Below are 17,637 nucleotides of genomic sequence, written 5' to 3'. Positions count from 1 at the left end.
GGACTCTGAAAAAAAAGAAAAAAAAAAAAACACAAAAAAAAATCAGAATGGAGCTGTCAGTATAAAAACATAAAAATATGTATGAGCATATACATGGATTCTGTATAGACTTTGACTGTACAAATTCAGACTTCAGAGACAAGCAGGATGAGCAGGACTTTCTATAGTTCCTGTAGAAGGTTGGGCAAGGAAACATCTGGAGATGGACACTGAGGAAGAGGAAATATCTACGTGTCAGTAATAGGAAAGTTATATTGTACACCTGCTTTTTAGGCATGCCATCTGCGCTCAGTCATACCATAATACAGCTTTGATGACATGCCACAGCTAAAGGGCAGGCAATATACTTCTTGCTTCATTGACATGAATGACACAACTCTGTAAAATTCACTGCTTAATGATATAAATCGTAACTCTCACAGTATATGGTTGCCTCCACATACACGTTCTTCAGCGCTTAAACCCATACTAAGTATTTTGATACTGAAAGCACCGAAGGAGAATTATGGTGAAAACCAATGCACACTAGGTAAGTAACAGCACCTTATCTATACTAATGCTGAACTCATTATATTACGTTGGGCTATAACTACTCCATAACATCCAGTGAATATTGTTTACAATAACCTAATAACGAGCAATTCTGTTCCCATTACCGCTCACAATCTCATATTAAATGTTTCTTGTTTCCAAAGTGAACAGCCTGACCATGTAGTTGAAAGGTATCACTACACTTTTTTAAAAGCTGAATAAATCTTGTATTCAGAAAGGGAAACGTCATATTTATATATACATGTATATATATATATATACACACACATACACACTTTTTTTAAAGTGTGTAATTTGACTAACATACAAAATCAATGAAAAATAAGGTTTATATTACAGTTCTTTCTTAAAGAAGCATTTTCCACAGCTTGCTTCAGAATCTTTAAGAGGGAGCATGGTCTAAATACAGAATTCAGTTCCAGTCCTGGATCTACTCTTACATCCATGTGTGGCCTCAGGCAAATGTGTTAATTTTCCTGCTTCAGTTTCCCTGTCTTTAAAGTGGGGATAACACGACTAACCCAAACAGCTTAGCTGCAATTTATAAGAGTGAGTAACTCGATTATTAGATTTCTGAGACATGAAACATGATTATTATTAGGATTCACTGACCAGCCAGTCGGGAGAGTGGGATACAAATAAAGGAGATGGGTCTTTGACAATAGAAGCATGCCAGTTAGGCAGGCAGGCAGGCAGAGAAGCTCTGCGAGGAGGCAGCTCTAGGGAGTGGATAGTTATGCCTGTAAAAGTGTGAACGTCCCCTTTGTACTGACTTTCTATTTATTACCCCATGGTACCTAGAGACTATAAAAAGCTAAGTCCTCTCTGAGAAAGGAATAGGTCCAAAACAGTACAACAAACCAGCTGCAGGCAAATAAATTTTTATCTGTGTAAGAGAGCTAGATGTTATTTTCTAGTGGAAATGTCAGAATTGATTAAAGACTTAGCATTTCTATTTAAAATGAGGGTAGTGCTTGATACATTTTAAAGGGAGAAAAAGTCAGAGGCCCAGTAACGTGGAGATAATGGTGTGAATTCATTTCTGGGCTTCCTGCAGTAGTTTGGTACTCAACATACCAGGGCCAAATTCACCTCACTGTACCTCGTATAAATGGGAGTGCCTCTTAATAACTGAAAAAAAAAATTCTCCCTGCTGGCAAGGTCAATATTATTAATTGTTGTTCTTATTATTAACCTTTGGGCTTGTGTATCCTCCACTGATTAATGATTATTCAATAACTGCATTACAAGGTTGCAGTTGCTAATACCAATTAATAGAAGAGTGCAGCACAGGTTAACTGAGAAAAGCATTGACATATCAACTCTGTGGTCTTGGTCTTGTTTCTGAGACACACAAAGGTGTCTACAGGAATTGTAGCTGCTAGTTCCCAGAGCTGGAAGAGGTAATGTGCCTCAAAGTCTTTTTTTTTTTTTTTTTAAAAAAAAAAAAGGAGATGGGCTGACATCCAGGGTCCCCTCTCTTCTCAATCTCTTAGGGAATAAGAAGCAGCCTCGGCTTTCAGGGAAACCTGCACTCATTGCCAGGTTCACTTTCCAGGAACTCCACATCCAAACCGTGCAGCAGCGAAGATGGGAAAGAAGGGTCTTAAAAACAAAAGAACAGAGAAAAAGTCCCTCCCCGAGGAGAAGTTACACGCACAAAGCCAGTTCCGAAGGAGCGGTGCCGAGGGGCACAGGGTGCCTGGTGACACTGCAGCGGACACCACCGCGGGGGGCGATGCGTGGCTCCCAAAACCACGCGGCGCGGCTGGACCCGGCTCTGCTCCCGGTCCCGACGGGGCGGCGGCGGGCGAGCGGCGACCCCCGGGGGGCTGCGCACCCCCTGCCCGGCCGGCCCCGACCCCGGCCCCGGTGCTGCCTGAACCGCTGGGGGCCGAGGGGCGCTCGCTGCCCGACAGGGGCCGGGAAAGGCAGGTGTGGAAATAAAAGATCGGGGGCAGGCTGGAGGGAAGGGGAGGGGGCCGGGAAGGCGGGGGCGGAGGGGGGGGCTCTGTGTGTGTGTGTGTGTGTGTGTGCGTGCGTGTGTCCCACCTGACTCCCTGCTCGGCGGGAGGCGGCACACACACACAAACACACACACAGACACGCAGCCGCCGCTCGGTTGCCCCCCCCCCCCCCCTCCGCCGCTTCCCATCGCCGCCCCCATCAGAGAGGGAGGCAGCAGGCGGGGACCCCCCCGGCCTCCCTCGGCCGCGCTGCCCCGACGGCACCGCCACCCCCTCCCCGGGGGCAGCGCGCACCTCCCCGCCCGGGGGGACCGGAGGAAGGAGGGGGTGGGGGGGGGACCGGGGAGGTGAGGGGGGGCCGCAGGCAGACGCCCAGACAGACAGACACGCAGACGCACGGGCAGGGCTGCCCCACGCCGGTACCTTGCTGCCCTGGTGGTTTCCGTCCGGGCTCCTCCTTGCTGAGGCAGCTCGGGAGCGGAGCCGAGCGGGCGGGTGCGCGCGTGTGGCTGTGTGCGTGTGTGTCCGTGTGTCTGTCTGTGCGTGTGGCTGGCGGTCTGTGCCTCCGTGTGTGTGTGTGTGTGTGCGTGTGCGTGCGTGTGTGCGAGAGCGAGCGAGAGCGAGAGCGACTCTCCCCCCTCCCCCCTCCCCCTCCTCCTCCTCGCTCTCCTTCCTTTAAACGCCCACTCCTGATGGGTGAAAAGACAACTTGAACTTCAGTGCAATTAACTTCGCCGGCGCCTCGGAAGCCGGAGGTGTCGCCGGCCTCGCCCGCCGCGCTCCCATGAGTGAGTCGCTCCCGCTCCTTCGGCGGCGCTCCACGGGCACGGGGGGGGGGACGGACGGGGCCGCGCCGGGGGCACCGCCGCGGTGCTCTACGCAGCCCACCCGGCAGAGAGGGCGGGGGGACGGGGCGTGGGGGGGTCCGGGGGTGCGGGCCGGAGGGGGCTCCGTGCGGCGCTGCAGCCTGCGGAGCCTCCCGACGGGCGCTTTCTCACACACCTGCAGCCGGCGAGCTGCCGGCCGCCCGCCCCGCTCCCCTGCCCGCCGCCCCCGCGGCGAGGCGCAAGGAGCGGGGAGGGAAAAGAAAAAAAAAAAAAAAAAAAAAAAAAAAAGGAAAAAAAAAAAAAAAAGAAAAAAAATCTGAAACTTTGGCAAACTTCTTCCCCGCGCTCCTCGCGGCAGCCCCGACGGCGGGGGAGAGCGGGGCGAAGCGCAGGGTCGGGAGGAGTGGCGGGGAGGGGGGAGCTGGAGGGAACGGGGGGGCTGCGGGGCGCGGGGGTTGCGCGGGGCCGGGCGCCCCCCGAGCTGCGGCTGCGGAGCTCCCCGGACCCCCCCGCGGCCACCCGGCGCTCCGGGGACCGATGCCAGGGGCTCGTCGCCGCGCTCCGGGATTTTTTCTTTTTTTTATTATTATTATTTTTCTTTCTTTTTTTTTTTTTTTTTTTTTCCCTCCGTCTCCAAAGCCGGCCCCTGAGGTTTTGCGCAAACCGTCCTCCTTTTGTCGCCGGCTCCGCTCGCTGCCCCCGGGAGCGCTCCTGCCAGGCAGGCACCTGCCAGGTCCGGAGTTGCCCCCTGCCTGTCCCCAGGCTTCTGGGACCGCGAGAGAAACTTCTCTAAAATGCAAGTTAGATGAAACACTTCGCACCAGCTTTCGGAAGCTGGAGTGAGCTGAAAATGACGAAAGCTCTCCGCTGCTCGTAGTCAGCCCAAGTGAGCGCAGCGCGACTGGGAAAATAATTCACAAATTCGGATCCAGAGCCTCCAAGGGGCCCGGGCGGGCAGTGCCCTTGCCTTCTGGTCCGGGCGTGAGTCAGCAGCGGTCCCTTATTTCTACTCTCTATTATTTTGGTATAGTGCGTTCATATATTTGTCTGCTGTCTGCTGGCAAACATTAGCATTCAAGCTTACATTTTTGACAAATGTGCAGACAGGAATAGCATGAATAGGCATCTTAAATATTAACAACCTAAGCATCTGTTGTGAAACAAATTTAATATATTTACTCTGTTTTTCTCACATTGTTAGAAAAGGTTACAATAAGTGTAAAATTTCAACTGTAGTTAGCACAAGGAATGCTTGGATATTTCACTATCTCTTCAAGCATTCAGCACAATCGCCAGATAGAAATGTGTCAAATCAGGCGCACTATTCAAAAACAACTTGAGACAGTAAGCGGGGAGTGTAAAGACGTGAACGTAGGGTGTTCTCTGCAATTTGTATCTCCTTCTGACTCTGCAGCACTATCTGTAGAATTTGAGTGCTCTTATCGGTCCCATGTTCCTATATGCTCTTTAATGCATTTGTACATGCAGTCATTTTCTAATTCATTCTGTCTTTGCGATTGTTATTGGTATTACCTTGCTTTTCAGGTCGAAGCAATGGTTTGCGCAGAAATGTGTAATAACATAGGGTAGGTAGCAAAATGAGCAAGCAGAAAATGTAACGTGTTCACTTCCAGGCGTGCATCTAAACAGCTAGCACGCGCACATAGAAGAAAAATTAAAATCATGGGCTAGCGTGCTGTGTATGCCCACTCGTGAATACAAACAGCTAGTGGAAAAGAAAAAACTGACCCCCAGGAATTCCTCCGGCCCTGGAATAAAACTGTTCTGACTAGAACAAGAGGACAGAAAAGTGAAGTCTCCAAAAAGACTGCAGAGTTATTTCAGGAGTCAGTGCATTCCTTCCCTTTTTCCCACAAGTTCAAATATGTAATAAATAAGTCCTTTGTATGCAAAAGAGTTTACTGGAACAAAAAATATTTAAATGGAATCCTTTTTGTGCATACACTTTGAAAATCTAGCTGTTTCCTTTTTACATTCTTTGCTGCTAATACTTTAAATAGGAAAGTGACTCCCAGTTTCTCCTCTCCTGTTATTTTAGCAGTGCGCACCGATCCGAACCTGCTGCCCTGTAAAGCAGACAGAGTCAGTCCATAACTCGCTGATGGGATGCGCTGCTTTGCTAGACAGAGGAGTGGAGAGGGTCTGCCACAAAAGCCCCAGATCTGAGCAGGGCATCTTTTCTGGTGCACAGCGTAGGCCCCGCGGGTCAGCTGATGAGCACCTGCCTTCTGCTGCTGCGCTTCCCAGGCGAGAGCAGAGAGGCCAGCGCTGCCTGCGGCCCTGCCAGCAGCCCAGTAGCACCGACTGCGGCCACCAGTCCCACGGGGGATGAGGACACGAAACCTTCCCAGAGTAGGAAAGTCCTGAATGGGCGCTGATATGCCCTATGTTGCAGGTTCAGGGTGGACAGGGGTTTTAAATGGGGACGACTGCAGTTTAGAAGATGTTCAGCTGAAGTCTGGTGTTCCTGAAAAACAGTAATAATAATAATAACAATAATAATAATTATAATAACATAAATCTTTTAATTGTATCGACTACAATTTTGGAAGTGATGCCACCTTTTTATTATCACTTACATTTTATATAGAAATTGTCGGATAAATTCAAAGACCTTCTTAATGCTTCCAGCTCTGTTTTGGAAAAAAAAATCAAGGTCATTACTTTATTAATAAAATAGACTGCATCATATAGAAAATTTATATTTAAAGTAGATTTCTGAATTAAAAATGGAGCGAACATGACTTATGAAATGTTTCGGTCACATTTCTAGGAACTACGCTATTTTAACGTAGATACTAGTGAAGCATTTTATTGCCTTCTTGTACATAACTGCCATTGCTCTCTCTAGATATATTTAATATATATCCACTGAAGCCACAAACTTTCCTTCCACAACAGTTTAAACACATCTGGAACATTTTACTTTCTTATAATTTATGTTAATAGATGTAGAGTGTATATACAATCTTCTCAGAAATCATTGCTTTTTCCAAAGGGGAATTTTTTTACTTTCAGTCAGGGAATATATTTATAAGAACAAAATAACTCAAAGTATAGGCAATTCTATATATCATTTTATTTTCTGTTAGATTAGGTTGATTATATAAAGCTTTCATTTAGAGCAATGGGATGATGAAATTACAGAGGAGTGATTGGCTTTTGTTTTTTCAAATGGTTCAAGTCGAGGGCTACAAAAATGAATGTTTTTGGTAAAGTTCTTTGAGTACATAATATTTTTCATAGAATTCTGACAAATTAATTTAATAGAAAAGCCACAAGTCTCTTAGCACGGGAGGCTATATTTTCAGGTAAAATGGGAGTTCTGCTTTTGCCATTATAGGCATCAGGCTTCAGTAATCTGCTCCTCTTGTGGAATGAACACTTTCTACTTAAAGCTATCATGCACCTACTGTTTATTTACGCTGCATTAAACTGACAGCACAGCAATCAGAGGAAAAATATGACTTACTTTCCTGAAGTAAACACCAGTTTATAGGTTGGTGCATGTATGTGTATTCCTGTTGCCACTAAATAATGTCTGTCTCCATTTTAATATCTACCTGTGATGTTATCTAGGGTAGCTGACTCTTCCTCGCTTGAAATGAGGGGAAAAGAAAAGAAGGGCAGGGGAAGAAAAGAAAGTTTCCTTATCATTCCACTCCAAGGGAAACTCTGTAGAAAAGTGAATCAGTATTCCTTTCTGTGGCATGCAGGAGCCAGTTTTAAAGACACAGCATTTAGTTTTGCTTGATGTATTTGAATTGCATCTCAAACAGGGAAAACAGAATTCCTTAACAGTATTTGTCTATCCAAGTCACTGAAATTGTATATTCAGGCAACGGCAGATTAAGGGCAGAAGCATTTTATTAATAACTGAAAGCACATATGTGTGTGTGATGAAAAATGTTCTGCAAATCTGTCACTATGCAATCAAGTGCATTTTTTAAACTTTAGTTGTCACAAAGTTGCCACCGATTCTAAAAAAAAAAAAAAAAAAAAAAAAAAAAGTAAAACAGTTTGATGGTTAAAGAGTAACTTACAGATCTTATTGCTTGTTATACTGAAATTTTGCAACTTTATAAAGTCCATGTCCGAAAACCCCATTGATGTTACTTTTTATCTTGGACTAACCAGTGTAAGTCGCTGGCTCTTCAACTGGAGATAACTGCAGGTAGAGTAACTCACAATTTATGGAAAGCACCCTTAAATTTTCTGCCAGAGGGTTCCATTAATAATCTTTACCCATGAAGTATATTTTTCTCTACCATTCTGTAAATTATAAAATCTAGCATTAAGTTAGCTCATATGCCAGCTCCCATGGAAGTGGTACTGGTATCACAAGCTCTCAACAGTACCTGACCACAATTTGTAACTGTTACTTCAAAAAGGATATGATATAATGGTGCCTTCTAAAATGTAGGTGTTTTCTAACATTTGCCATCCTGTGGCATCTAACTTCACCACAGTATCACCGACACTTTATTGCTTAATTGATATCTGCTTGCTGCTTTGCAAATGTTGACTTTCTAATGGTTCCTGCACTGCATGCTCTCAATAAGTATAAATCCAGGTAGAGATTAATTTTACATGGTTTTGCCAGTCCTGATCTTGTTCACATGTCCTTGTACCCTATGCCAACTGTAATCTACCCTTGATCTGCATAATCTGGTATAGTATAGTAGGAATAGCGTAGCACCAGCAAAGTACGGGAGTGGAGCATAGTTACGTACCTCAGGCACTGTCTGAATTGTAAATATCTGTTTTTAAACTTGCTGGGCCTGACTTTCCTCTCATGCACACTTGTGGATCTGTGTGGAGGTCCATAGACCTTTGTTTTGACGGTTTTGGTTTTGACGGGATCAGTGTTAGGTGTTCAGACGGGCTGAGGGACACACTAGCATTTACTATACAACATTTATGCCAGAGTCACCTTTTTCCTATTCATTTATAATGCCAATATAATGTGATCTCAGTTTTTCAGCAAGACTGTGGGCATTGGTGTATGCCAGGATTGGCACAGGCTGTAAGAAGGCCTCCTCTCACCGGAGCGTGGGTCTGCTCCTGTCCTTAAGCTGCTGTAAAACAGCATTGGAAATGCTTTTCCACATCTGTGGGTTCACAGGAGTTAGCTCGAGCCATCTCCTGCTTTTCTGGTATGAACTGCAGGCTGGATGGGCAGAAGAATCTGCATGCGTGCAGGTGGACCTCAGTCACCTGAACTGCACCTGGGAACAAAGCTTCAGGATGGGCCACGTCTATCAGCTGTGTTGGCCTTGCATAACTCCCAGCCACTATCTGCTTTATCTCTTTCCCTTGGCACATTATGACATGATATGACCTGAGGAGATGAGGGAGGTGCTTTAAACCTAGAATGCACCTCATCTTCCCAGGATCCTGCTCTGACAGGATTTATTTGGCCAGCAGCAATCGTTTGTGCGTCGTTCCACTTGCTGCTCGGTATAAGTGGTGATGCAGTGGGATCATGTATACCTGGAGGACTGTCTCGTAACCTTTTCTGGTGTCTGGAGTCCTGGTCTTGCTTTCAGTTCTGACACTGACAAGGTGTGTGGTCTTGGTAAAGCACTGACCATGGCACATTTGCAGCCCTTTATGTCATGAGCCTGTGAGTGCCAAAGCACTCGTAACTTTGTATGAAAGAAGAGGAAGCTGCAGCACACAATCTCTCTGTAAATGTGGCCTAAATACGCCTCTGGTTTATTTACCCCTCTATGGAATTAGCAATATATACATTTCATATATCACTGAAATATTAATTAATTCTTTATATTTGTAAATCGGTCCCAGAATGGAAGACATTTTTACAGCACAAGTACAAAGAATTGCTGCTCTGAACTCCAGCCCACATGCAAAGGTTTGACAAAGGTATTTCCTTTTCAGTAACTTCGCTTAGAATATGTCTAGTTGTAATGAAAAACATTTGCCATAAACAGAATAAAAATTCTAAATATGCCCTAAGTATTCCCAATTTTAACGCATCAAATAAAAGACAGAGAGGAGTGGAGAGCGTGCGAGACTGTGCATGCATGCAAACTCAGAGAGGAACTAAAGGGAAAAAAAATGTGGGGAGAAATTTCAGAGTGAGTTTTACAATGTTTATAATCAAAGATTAAATTATTATTTATTTTTTTTTTTGTAGAGCTGTATTAGAATGACTTTAAATCATTAATGCTTTTCATCATAGGTGGGCTTCCTTGATAAATGTAAAAAATCTTGAGAATAATTAGAGGCATCTTAAAACTTTAAAAATGACAGTTTTAGCTTCTAAGGATTCATTGTAATATAATAATACTGTATGCTTTTTAGTGTTACTTCTGCACTAGACATTTAATTACAGTCTTTGTGAGACATGTTATCTGTATAGTAACCAGTGCATAAAAAGAATGATATATACTTCTACATACAAGCTCTTGCTTGCCAGCTTTCTTTTTAAGATTATAGATTAAGATCTCCAATCCAGAATGTTCATGTCTTCAATCAAAACAACTTAATTTTAGACAATTTTCAGGAGGAATGGGGCATTCATTGTAATAATATTTCTTCTCTCATTACTTTTCTTTTTACAGTAATACTTGAACGGCTGTTTAACAGCGGTTTTGGTTTGTTTTTTTCTTTTTTTTTTCCTGTGCAAGAGCTGAAAGCCAGCATTTCTTTGCTTGTTCAAAGGATAGATTACAGATCATCAAATGAAAAAGCATGTTTAACTTGCATATTGAGACAGAAGATTCAAAAAAAAGTAAGAGTAGTTAGGTAGGGTTTTCATATGTACAGCTTAATGTTTGAAGGAAATTTAGAGCTTGCTTTCCCTGTGTCAGTTATTCAATATTGTCTGATATGTGTTGTGGATAATGTAAATCTCTGGAATTCATAACTTGGTCCGTGCACGGCTGTGGAATAGGGAGTTTGTTTGCAAGGAAGATCAGTTAAATGAGAGTTTTCCTTGTGCTATATTTGCAGATTCCGGTAATGGTGCAGCATGTGTAGGGTGCTGAGCTGTGCCCGTAGTTCTCATTCTGCACTTTGGTCATTTGCAGGACTGGGCACAATGGGAACTGCATCTAACCCCTTCAGAGCAGATCTTTGCAATTGATCAGGTGCAGGTCCTCTTTCAGGTTTTTCTTTTTTTTCTTCTTAAGTAGAATTATTGTTCAGGAATACCACAATATTGGAGTAGGACCCCTCATTTCAGTACTCTTTATAAGAAAATCTCACGGTGAAATCAATCAACCAAAATCAATCTCTGTCCCCTTGATTCTACTGTATTGGGTTTCTTTTTCTTTCTTTTCTTCTTCATTTGACTTGCTGAATACCATAATCCTTTTGGCCATTCCTGAAGGATTTTGTTATCATCTTTTTAAGATAAAGGATGTAATAATTATGTAATAACATTTTTGGATTTAAAACTTGTGATTCCACTAGTTTATTTGGATTGCATGTCCTATGAGAAACTGACTTCTGCATTACCAATTAAAATGACTATTAGGATATGCATAGATGCAGTTATTATTTTCTAAGGACTCCAGAAGAATTTCCTAGATGCCATGCCAGCAAATTAAACTGCTAGAACTTTTTTATTTGTGTGGCATGATGAAAGATATGCCTTAAGACACATTATACTGTCTGATAAATTGCATTTCTAAACAGTATTTCATATAGGTTCTGTCTCTTTAAAAATGCAGTCTCCTCTATTTGCCCTATTAATTGTTGATATGTTGCCATCCACGAGACAAAAATTAGAGCTGTAATTAAATAATCATGTGATGCTCCTTAGTGCCAGTGAGAGCAAACTCATTTTTCCAGGCCCTGATGGTCACTGATTATTGTATTACTACTGGCTTGCTTTATTTTTTTTTAATGGCTCTATATTGCTGGGTTACCTAACCACTGCCCTTCTTTTCAAAATTAAAGGAATTGAAGAACATTAAGTCACTTAATTGGCCAGTGGTCTATGGGGACACAAAGTAGTCATACCTTCTCTGCTTTTTGGTCACTCAATTGGTTCTACTGGGAGAGCTACATCAGCGGTGTGGTTGCGTGCCATTTAATTTACACTGGTGTTTTGGCTGGGATGGATGCATATAGGGAATGCCAGGAGAATTACAAAAGGAGCAGGGTATTAAAATTCAGAAATGATTAAAATTGAAATAAAAGGATGCTGCTTCTTTGCCAGTACTCTGGCAGTCATAATGACACATAGAGATTAGTTTCCACCTTCATCTTTTCCTTCTTTCTCATTTCCTCTTGTTTATTGTTGACACATTTTCCTTATGTCTCTGCTTCTCAGCGCTTTTTTTCACTGTTACATATTCCTACTTTTTCTCTTTCCTTAAGCATGGAGAAGCTTACTTAACCTTATTATAACAATAACAGAATAGGTTATTAATATTTAATATGCACATGATTAAAATTTCTCTCTTAAACATAGGTCAGCTCTATTATTAACTGACATGTTATTTTTCATTAAAAAATTTTTATTCTGCCCTTACGGTTTCTCAAACACCCTTTACTTTGGTGGTGATTTAACACATAATGTTTAGAAAACTGTGTTAGGCTAGTGAAAAAAAAGAACTTACCAGTCATGGATAATCAATTATGCATGAATTCAGATATAACAGATGGAAACTGGTGAGTTAAAGTTTCTCTTTAGCTTCATGATTTTTTTGTTTTGTTTTTGTGACACCTGTCTCTTATGTATAGATAAACATCTAACATAGCATACTGCTTTTCATGCATCTTTGTGTTTTTTTCATTTGGGGGGTTGTTTTTTTTGTTGTTGTTGTTTCTTTTTGTTTCTGTTAGTGTGGCATAAACTCATTTTCCTCTGTTTCTAACTTACTATTTTTAATTTGTTTGTCTGTTGGCATTTCTATACTGCCTTACTTTTCTAGGGCCAAATTATCCTGTGATGATAGCACTTAAACTTCTCATAAACTACACAGTGTCATTTAACCTTAAAATTGTGTCAGCGTGATATTTTAAATTATATGAGTTCACTTCTGCCTTTAGCTGCTCATGGCCTATAGTGTTACGACATGAAAGCAACAGGGTAGACTATGGCTGTGCATATGTATTCATATATGCATATGCACACATTCTTGTGATTGTGATACTTATATAGGCGTTCCCTCCGAAGGCATTAATTAAATTTCTTTCAATCCTTTGACAATGAAGCAGATTGCTTTACTGCTTTTTATTAAAAACTTCAGTATGGACTGGGCATGCAATTTCTTTTGGTCATGGAAAGATTTTCACAGGCCTAAATCACGCAAAAGACAATAATCCTTTGCTACGTGCCCACAGCAACAATCAATTGGTATTATGTAAAAGAAGAGCTACATATATTTTTTTTTCTCTCTTTTTTTTTTTATATAGAAAATTCTAAAAGAGCTTGATGCATGTGCTTGGATGAGTTTACAGATGTGAGTTTACAGTTTTTTGTGTGTAGTTCCTTCCTGGTGGCTTACTGGGGGATTCTTGAAATTGTCCTGTGTTTCAGAAACGCAGGGGTAAGGTGATTTGAACATTCTTTTTCTGTGCCTGCAAAAGTTCGGAGCATTTCTTTACCTGGCTTCATCCACATTTGAAGCTGCACATTTTTGGACATGGTGCAGGGAGCTTTTCGATCTATGAAATAAAGATTAGTTGATAGGGAATGTACCCCATATTTTTCATGAATAAAAAAATTCAAAATTTCTTGTGAGCATGTTACGTACACTTTTGAAGAGAAAATTGTACTACAGGAAGGAGTTTGTAATATAACCTGCCAGGAATGAATGATATTGAAAAGAGTTCCTTAGAAAATGAACATGGACATTTTTGGACAATGTGAAAATAATTGATTTCAAATGTTATTTCGCCTGTCACCGGTGGAGCTCTGGTAGGAATCTTCATGTGCATGCCTCAGCTTCCCCACACGCTTCTTCCTCAGCTATTATGTCAACATCAAATACAAACTTTTCTCCCAAATGTTTGTATGTAGTTCGGAAATATATATATATATATATATATATATATTTACACACGGGCATTTTGTTCTAGTTCTAGAATAAATGAACTGTCATGAATATTAACCACATTTTGCCCTAAAAATGTCATATTCTAGTGGGTTCCCAACTTCTTACCCATGTCAGCCCATTTTCATTGTAGCTGATAGGTAGGAAATCTAGAAATGTAGTTATTTTAGCAAATAAATGCATTAAATACTGGAGCACACTTTTGCTACAGTTTTTATTTTATTTTATTTTATTTTATTTTATTTTATTTTATTTTATTTTATTTTATTTTATTAATCAGGACAAATATTTTGAACAAGTTACTTGGAGTAACATTTTAAAGTGACTAGTTTTTGCCTTCTGTTGTTTGCGGTTAAACTAAACATACACTGATACATGTATAGATGACCTTTATCGTAGTGACACTGAATATGATAAACGTTTTTTGTTTTAGCACCCAGATATTAACAGGTACCTTGTTACTTAAAAGAACTGTGAACATTAACAGCTAATTGTTCCTGAAAAGAACTGTGAAAAACTCATTCATTTAATCTTCATTATTGTGGAATCTTCTGAGTTTGAGATTGGAACAAGTCCTAGAAGAAAAAGTGAATTCGGCCAAAACCACCAACTTTCAATTTGTTTTACACCAAAACCACACATTTTGCATGTATTTTATGTACAATGAATATTGACTCCTGTCAAGTTTGGCCGTAATTAGATGCACAGTTTTACTTAAAAGGTTTTGAACTTTAGAAAAAGTCTAGAAGAACCTGGGCAGAGTTCTGAGTTAACAATGAAACTGGAAACAGGACATTTCATGTGGTTTTGGGTTTCATAATGAAAGTTTGACATAGTTCAAGTCATCAATCAGTTCTAACCATTTCCTTAGACTTCAACTCTTCCATATTTTCATTTTTTATCAGTAGATTTTATTTATGCTATCAGGTAAAGAAAAAGATGATAGTTTGTCATGGTGGCGAAGTGTTCCAGTAACGAATCAGTGCTCTTTGAGCTCACAGAAAGCACCTGAACTCAAGTTAATAATGCTTGAATAGTCCTTCTGTAGCGCTAACCGCAATGGTTCTGATTTTCTACCATACCGTGCAGTTTTGCTTGGGTTGTGTGAAATTCATCCTCACTCAGAAGTGTTGGATTAAACTTCTGAAACTTCTGTATGCCCAAAAGCTTTTTTTTTTTTTTTTTTTTTTTTTTGACTGGGAAAGAAACACAGAGGTTGGAGGTGATGGAAAAGGAGTCAGGAAAGCAAAGACAAAGTTTTGCGGTGTTTTGCAACACCGCAAAACACTTTAGAGTTAGCTTGGTGTAACGTTGCTTTTAACAAGCAAAACTAACTGAAACTCTACTAGTTTATATGTCTGGGGATCATTCTTTACATAGTATTAAATTAATAGAGCTTCTGTTCAGGCACATCCCTAAAATAACTGCTTATCAACCAACTCTTCTTCCAGGTAAAAATTATATGACCATGTATTTCCTATGAGTTACCTAGTGTTGTGATGATCAGGGTTTTACAGGAACTATTCTCTCTTCTTATTCTCTTATCTTGTATTAAATATGTTCACATGATAGGCCTGAAAATTATACTTCTTTGGAGAAAGTTGGGAAATAAGTAACCTGCAAAACACACATTTATAACATAGGCTGATCCTAAGATGCTGGCTTTCCTCCTTTCTTCCAGCTGCCTAATTGCATTAAAACTAATATATAAAACTCTATTGCATTTTTTTGCTTGTTGTTTTTTGTGGAAGTAGTTGGCTGTAGCTGCCACATGGAAATTACAAGCGTGACTCATCAAGGATTTAGTCTACTATTATGGATAGAAAGGGATATAGTCTAAAAATGTTATTTTATTTTATTTTATTTTATTTTATTTTATTTTATTTAAGTTGAAGCTTATTGTTTGAAGTAGTTCTGAAATCCGTAATCATAAAAATATTGGCTTATATTAAATACCACATAGTATTTGTGGAAGTTGCAATGCTAATAATATACTTAGGGAATGAACTCAGCTTGTCCGCAGAACAGGTAGAGATTGGGCAACTACAGAGTAAGAATTATATGATTAATCCATTAATATTCATTAATGAATGATTAATGCTCCGATCTTTTATGGGAATGTGGACACCTGTCTATTGCAGTTTCAACCAGCTAGGATTCCTCGTGGCAGGCAGAGGTGAAAGACTTTCTATTCTCATTAGCAGTCATGTTCACCCTTCACTTCCTCCACCACGCCAAACAGTTTTATTGGCTTTTTCTCTGTTATCTTCTTCCAGTAATTTGCCTCTCCATGACTTTTTTGGCAGCAAGAGGCAAACCTAAATGACTGTTGGGACCACATCAGCAAATGTATGTATTTACTTCAGTTATACCTTCATCCTAGTCAAAATAGATGTAGAGCTATGAAAGGTGCTTATGCAAAATGGTGCAGTAGTTTGACTAAAAGTAATTTGTTTTATCCCAAACCTCATTTTGCATATTCCTATTCAATTCTATTTTTAAAAGAAAATTCCATCATTGAAATACACTGCATAAAATGTTTGTGGGAGTAAACGAGCCTCGTCACATAGGCAATCAATAGGGAGATGTCTGTTTGTATATGATTTTACATATCTGCAAGCAAGCGGAGACATCCAACTACAAAATACTGCACCATGGGACATTGTGTAGATACCTGATACTTTCCAAGGGATCTGGGGTCCGTAAACTAATGAGTGCTCTACATGTAGCCATATATGTAGGTTTTTCACCTCTGGCGAATATGGTAAGGATAATTTACTTCACTTAATAAGCAATTAAGTGCAGTTCAATACAGCTGACTCCTGTAAGTTAAATATCCATTTTACGTAACTGTTTCAGGACACTGTATGTGAGAGAACACAAACGAGCAGAAACTGCTCATGCAAAATGTGAGAGGGGACGACAGCTTGTGTGCGATGCCTTTCAGTGGTATGAATTTCATTTCATAGCACTTTTGCTTTTTGACAGGCATACTATCCAGGCTGGGGCAGGTTGCAGTCAAAAAAAATCTAGGTTGGTATGTAACTTCGGTGCTCAGTGTGGGGGACGTCGGTGAATGCCACAATCCCCATCGGTGTGCATCAAGAGCTCGAGGCGCGTGAAAGTTGCAATTGCCGCAGCCAGGTCAGCTGTGGGTTGTGTGTGGTCGGGCACCTGCAGTTGTTCAGGGCAAAACGGAGGGGAAGGCAGTCAGCAGAGACTGAGAAACACCTTCAGTTAGAGGTACAACATTTGGAGGGCTTCAGGACTGAGTCCACAATGCAGTGGTGACCATGCTGGGGCTTGCACAGATGGCCAGTAAAGGGCAGTAGGATTTACCGGCGCTATTTCCCCCTAACACTTCTGTGTACCCCATGCAGAAATTAGGCACAAACTGCGAGGGAGCCATCCACCTTTTGGCCATAGATGTTTCCCTTCAGAAAGTCAGGCACTGGTATTTTCATTGCCTTGCGGTCCAGCAGTTACCACTAGCCGTAGATGGTCCCTCACAGCGTGGAAAATACTGCTCAAATTCTGAGTAAAGCGAATTTCCTGACAGTCCCGCTGCTGCACAGCTTCTCTGCATCACCTCCAGCACGGGCGGGAGCTGACGAGTTACCCAAATGGCTGCAGAGTTGTCAGAAATACATATTTACAAAACCCAATCAGCCTGATCTCCCCAAAGAAATCTGATAAAAGAGAATACACAGCCATGCTGGTTTTACTCTGCTGCCAGGTCATTTCTGTTTGTATTGCACAAGAGCCAAGCCTCAAGATTTGGGCCCGTATTTCCTAATTCATTTTGAACAAGAAAAGATTGGAATGGAGACCTTAGAAGGCACCAAGGCAGCATGCCACACTGGAGAATTTGTTTTGTTTTGCAGCCACTGAGACTGCTGCTCGAGAGTTAATTCATGGTGGGGGTGAAGAAACACAGTCCAACTTTATAACTATTTGTCTTATTTCAATGTAACCTAGCACAAAATGCATTTTATATATAAAAAAAAAAAAATACAGTGCAACAACTTTATTAAGGATTAATAAGCTTTATTAAGCGTATATTTGTTTGCTGAATGTTGACTAGAAGCTATGAAAAATGTGATGTTACTCTTGCTGCATGTTTAAATGATTGCCTGCATATGTATCCATGACAATATCTATTCATCTTCTGTTCTTTATATATGTTTTTATTATAAATATCTTTCTTCTAGTGGAACATTTTAATATCAAAGTTGA

At 41.1% G+C, this 17,637-nt stretch overlaps 1 protein-coding gene across 1 annotated transcript in view; it reads left to right on the top strand.

Annotated features, from left to right (window-relative positions):
• The first annotated feature begins 3,227 nt into the window (after window positions 1-3,227).
• SATB1 (SATB homeobox 1) overlaps window positions 3,228-17,637 on the top strand; it is a 93,212-nt gene continuing 78,802 nt past the window's right edge. Inside the window, exon 1 of the mRNA XM_082755433.1 lies at window positions 3,228-3,307. The gene's annotated coding sequence lies outside the window, so the exon portion shown is untranslated. The remainder of the gene's footprint in view (window positions 3,308-17,637) is intronic.

Source organism: Aythya marila (genome assembly GCF_965140915.1).
Source record: "Aythya marila genome assembly, chromosome: 2".
NCBI classification, from domain to species: Eukaryota; Metazoa; Chordata; class Aves; order Anseriformes; family Anatidae; genus Aythya; species Aythya marila.
This window is presented reverse-complemented; position numbering and strand designations above follow the sequence as displayed.